Genomic DNA, 6,000 nt, shown 5'->3' with positions numbered 1-6,000 from the left:
TATGAATAGATCCACTATGCCGTAGATCAAGCCTTAACTACGTAGTTTTATTCTTAGTACTGGACGCGCTCTATTCAAATGGCCTCCAAGGGTCCACAGAGAACACTCGCAACTGGATTTACTAGGACAATTCCGACAGCGTAAACGACAATCGCTAGAAAGCGATCCCAGAAGGAAGGTTAGGCACCCCTCACTGCTCGTAACGTGATCGTTTTCTGCGGACCGACTCTTTTTCGGATGGTGGCTTAAATTATCGTCACAAATCCCGCATCAAAGTTGAGATTTAATCTACTCTTATCTGTGTTCCCTTCTAGGAGTTGACCCGGCGGCTTTTAAAGACCTACCGATGTCTTCTCACCGACGTTTTCTATCTGCATTTGTGTACGGACACGCATTTGACTGGATTTTCTTATGCTAAGGAAGCCTTTAGACACTTTTTTTACAAGATGGAAATTGACCTTCAAACCATAACAGACGGATCTTTTTGCTGCCTTGTGTTGGTTCGTCTCACTGAAATCACCTTCGGCTTCATGCCTGTTGTGCCTCTTGGTTTCACCATATACAACACCAAGATGAGACTGTGATCTTACACCTATACATCGCACCCTTTTTAATTCCTCTGCCGCCAATTTCAGACTTCCGTATCAGATCAAACATGAGCTGTGACATTTTGTCGATTATAGTGCGCTACGTACTACCGTCAATGGAGAAGTTGTCTACCCCTAAATATGCACCTGGGACAGACAAAGACTGCATTTCCTGCCGATTCCTCCATATCTACGTATTCCGTGCAGTATGGCGAGCTGATAAGCTTGAACCGATGAAGGTATTGTCTAAAGCACCCATGACCCGAAAGTAACTGCATTAGGTAGAATTTGCCCTCTCCATACTTCCGATTTACCCAGTCTGATAGTCGTGAGATTAGCCTATGCGTTCATCTTGCGTTGTTCGTTGCCCACTGAACTCTACATACTCCTCTAACAGCTCTTACTTTGTAACACATTTTATCCTCCGGTAGAGTGATGTCGATGGGAATTCTGCCTACGATGACTAAAGTTTGTATTTCAGCAGCTGTTATGAAGATGTCGTGTCAGTCGTGTGTCTTTTTGTTGGTCACAAAAAGCACTTCGGTTTTTTGGTGGACTATCTTAAAAATAACACATAACATTACTCCCTCCATCCAGATGCTAACCGTTAATTAAGATATCGTTGCAAAGTCTTCTACCTTTTTGATCATTCCACCGGTGATCATGAGCACAATATCGTCCGCCTTGATGGGTTAAATTCCTATAAAAAAGAATTTAAAATAACTTCCATATTCCACACTCATTTCGATCGATTTGTTGGAGAACTTCAGTCGAGAGGGCAACTGCTAGAACTGCTCGGGCCAGCTTCCCTAGGCCTCTATGGATTATTTTATTTGACAACTTGAAGTTTATGTAGTACATGGCAAGGCTCTCGAATATTGTACCTTCCATTAAGCTCGATATTCCCTTCGAATCGTTAGATATCGTCATCTGTCTGAACGAGGGTGTGCCTCCGAATTTGTACCCGCTGCTTGAAACATGAACTCCCGAGATCAATTCTTTGGTGCCACGACGAGTTGGCCCAGGATCTCCACCTCGATTACCACTTCCGCTATCTTCGCTCATCCTTTTTTTAGTTGGTAACCACAGGTGGTAAATCCCTGATTACGAATTATATTCCAAGGCACGGCGAGCCACTGTGTCCTCCCAGTATGCTACTCTGGGTCCACGGGCACAATGGGAAGACTCGTGATATACTTCGTGTATACCTCCTACTCCCTAAACTCCACCTGGGGCCGCAGATCTATTTCCCACCTCCAACTCAAACACACTATTCTTCAATAGTGGTAGGTGTATTCGCGCTAGTGCGCTCCAAATCAATACTTACAGTCAAGGCCACTTTCAGCAAAACCTCTCATCATCACGACTTGAAGTCTGAACTCTCCTCTAAAAAACCGACATCTACTCGTAATGACTCGAGGTTCCCACATAAACCTCTCCTCTTCGTGACTCGAGGCCTGATCCTCTTACGATTCGAGATCCGACCCCTCCTCGCATCGACTCGAGGTTGACGTACACATACCTGTCCTCTGCACGATTCAAGGCCCGATCTTTCCCCTAGTGACTCGAGATCTGACCTCTCCTTGTAATGACTCGAGGTAACAACGTTTACCCCTCCTCTTGTTGATTGAAGGCCTGATCTCTCCTCTTAAGACTCGAGACCCGACCTCTTATTGTAATGACTCGGGGTAGACCACACAAACCTCTCCAGTCACGAAGAGAAAATTGTGACAAGAGGCCGAATGTGGGCCTCAAGTCACGAGTAGCGGCGAACGGATTGCCAGCCCGTGAGTCGCGAATCGTGACAGTAGAGGGGGAGAACTTTGCTGGAGTAGTAATATCAAATGAATACTGCCGTGGAGCGTTTGTATGGTCTCTCATCATGGGTACAGCCTTCGTTGCAGGTCCGGATGGGAATTATGACCAGAGGCCCCAGGTGGACTTTATGGTGTAGGGGTACATAGTATCATGAGTCACCAATTGTACCCATGGACCCAGAATAGCAAACTGGAGGGACGCGGTGGCTCGCCGTGCCTTGGAATGCAATCCGTAAAAAGGATTTACTACCTGGGTGATCAACTAATAAAAAAAAGTACCATATAGCTCTATCATGTAGACGCTTTCGCTCCACGACTAATGATTTCATCAGACCAGGGTTTCTTTTTTTACCTTTTAAATTTTTATCAACTGAAAAGAAAGAGCCCGCTTCTTCCGATAGTCTTTAATGGCCTCCAGAATATTTATTTTAGGGTCCTGGCTCATGATTCTCCTGGCCTGGCCTGAATCCTTACGAGACCTAGGATCAGAGCAAGACCGGTGCAAGTCTGGAGAGGTATTCTCTTGGCCTGACTTGCTCTGGACCGCGAGAAGAAGAAACTACCGTGAGATGTTTGCACATTTGTAGATCTTCCAAATGGGTTTCATAAAGAATCTTCTGGATTACCAATGTATCATAGTCACATAGAACGCACATCAAATTCTCTATCATCCGTCTAGTTGTGTCTGAATATAAGTTTCCAATCTTTTTTCGAAGTATTTCCGTTTGATTTTATTTCTTCAAATCTTCCTACGAAACTCTTAACTGCGGCATGTGGTTCCAATCGAAAATAAATGATGAAACGTAACTTTTCCTGTTCCTCTATCTGTATCAAGTAAAATGAAGAAGGACTCCAGACACGGCGCACATGTGGTGGCTTCTTGGGGTCGTGCGGATGGATGCACGTGTTTCCACCCTCAGGATAGGGTCGGATCGAGTCGAGTTGGGTTTTCTGTTAACAGTTGTTTGGTACTTCCAGTAAACATATCAGGCAGGAGGCTTAAAAACCAAAAAAAAAAAAAAATAAAGCAGCAGAAGGAGGTGGCATCGAGCAACTCGTTTTCTATGCTTTTTTCCTCGTCTTACCCTGTGCCGTAGAAGGGTTAATAATCAATCAAATTACTGTTATTAGGGATGATTTTTCCACCCCTTCTTCGAAAAGAGGAAAGTATCTTCCTCGAGCGGGACTGAATCTAGTGACAAGTGATCTAATCAAAACTTAAGTGTATCGCGTAACAGGAATATCGCTGGTATTTTCGTGAAAAGCATTAATCATTCCAGGTAAAAATAATTATTAAAAAAGGAAACATAATTTTGAAAAGCTGAGAATTACAGCGAAACTCCCGCAGAGTTGCGGCTACAAGTTTCGGACTCTCCGATATCGAATATGGAATTCAATTGTTCAAGCGCCATTCATCGTGGTAGGCGTTGCAAATTTTAAAATTTGTCTAAATATTGTTCTGATTCTTCGGAAAGAAAAAATCATAAGCTACTGCGTTTTAGATTTCCCAACCGTGGCAGCTTCCGTTTATTGTTCTTGCTTCTATCATGGACACTTGTGAGCCAAATAAAAAAAAACGAATCTTAAGACCAATCATATCGAAAAACGAGTCATGTGCGTGACTTCCTTAGCTTAGCGTCGACCGACTGTTATGCTTCTAGGTGTGTTGTTCCGTCTATGCTTTTTTTGTTCCTCCCATTTCGGAAGACCCGCCGCTTCAAGGATTCTGTGGTGCTCTGGATATATGTATGAAGATGAAAATAATCATCGCATAAAAAGGAAAAATATACTCATGTATTCAACATAGGTCCGGAGAGAGAGAAACATATAGGCACACGACTGGGCTCTGGGCTGAGATGATGTTTTTTTGTCGTTAATCCTGATGAAGCAAGGGAGTGCGCCCGTCGTCGCACAGATGGGAAGACTGGGCCGATGCAGCTGACTCCTTTAAAAATTTGAACCAACCAACCAACCTTGTGGTGGCTTTTGGCTTAGAAATCGAACCTCTTAGGAGTTTGCATTTTTCTCGATCGGTGGCAAAACATTTGAAAAAGTGTTTACATCAGCCATTGGAGGCGGTTGTAATGAGCTGGTTTCGGTTGCTTTAAGAAATGTAAACTAAAAACGTTTTTTTTTCTCTGGCACAGTAGTAAATTTTTTCTTTATAAACAAATAAAATCGTCACCCTGGACGATGCTAGTGCTAGTGGTTAGTGCAAAACTCGTGACAAAAATATGCAAAAACTATAAAACGACAAAAATGACAAATAAAGGGTGTCCACGATTAAATTGCCACACACAAAATGGATTCGCAAAATTCGAGTTTTCATCCGATTGCCATCAAATTTTCAGGGATTGAAAAATAACTATTAAACTTCATTTCACCATTTTACTCGTATTTTATTTACAAACCATACGTAAATGCTCGCACCTTGCCCTTAAACCCGGCCATAAGATTCTGTACAATCTGTGAATCAACCGTTTTTTTGCATGTAAATCCATACTTTCTTCAGTTACTCGACTGTTTTCGCTACCTTAGGTCGTATAAGAAGGTGCTGATTCATAATCGCCCAGTACTTCTCGATGGCTCCGGAGCTCCGGAGTGTTGGGAGGGTTGAACATTTTCGGCACGGAATTGACCTTATTGTCCGCATACCACTTCCGCAACGTCCCACAGTGAGCCAAGAACACACTTTTGCGGTCAAAATTGACTGCAGGCCAGAGGCTTCGTTGTAGATCATCGATGTCTTCGACAAAGTTACTCGACTATATTTGCAATCTATTGATGGATTTGAATTAGTTCTACATTTCTCCGCAAGGTGGCGCCAAAATCTAACTTTTTATAGAAGCAAGATACAGGCACGGTTTCTTCTACAAAGTTGTTCACTATACCTTTCACATCAACTTTGTAGAACATTGTTGAGCTCTATGTTGTGTACTTACCTCGCAAAAGTAATTATTGAAAAAAACCTTAGAAAAATGGTTTTTTCACTTATTTTTGTGTTTAGCTAAACAATACCTCAAATTTCCTCAGCATTCGTTTAGAATAGACTCAAGTGAGATATTCCAGTGGAAAACTTATTCGTTTCGCAGATTTTTCCTGTCATAATCGCACAAAATAGGTTAAAATTATACATTTTTCAAATTGCAATAACTTGCTTGCGAGCAGTTTGGCGCACCTCATTTTTCGAGAAGTGACAGTTGTGATTATGATCTAAATGCATGTAACAAATGTCGGTGGGTTCTCGTGGGTTCCTTGCCAAATGATTTCATAAAGTTGGATAATTTTCAATAGAAATTAATATTTTAAGACCTTTTTCGAAGAAAACATCAGCATTTCTCGTAGAAAAGTCGAGTTTTCGTCGTTTAATTATTGCTTGTCATTTCTCGAAAATAAGGTACGCCAAACTGCTCGCAAACAAGTTATTGCAATTTGAAAAATGTATAATTTTAACCTATTTTGTGCGATTATGACAGGAAAATCTGCGAAACGAATAAGTTTTGCACTAGAATATCTCTTTTGAGTCTATTCCAATCGAATGCTGTGGAAATTTGAGGTATTGTACAGCTAAACACAAAAATAGGTGAAAAAAACGA

Source organism: Uranotaenia lowii, chromosome 1 (assembly GCF_029784155.1).
Source record: "Uranotaenia lowii strain MFRU-FL chromosome 1, ASM2978415v1, whole genome shotgun sequence".
NCBI lineage: Eukaryota > Metazoa > Arthropoda > Insecta > Diptera > Culicidae > Uranotaenia > Uranotaenia lowii.
The sequence above is the reverse complement of the archived record's forward strand: the minus strand, read 5'-3'. Positions refer to the sequence as shown.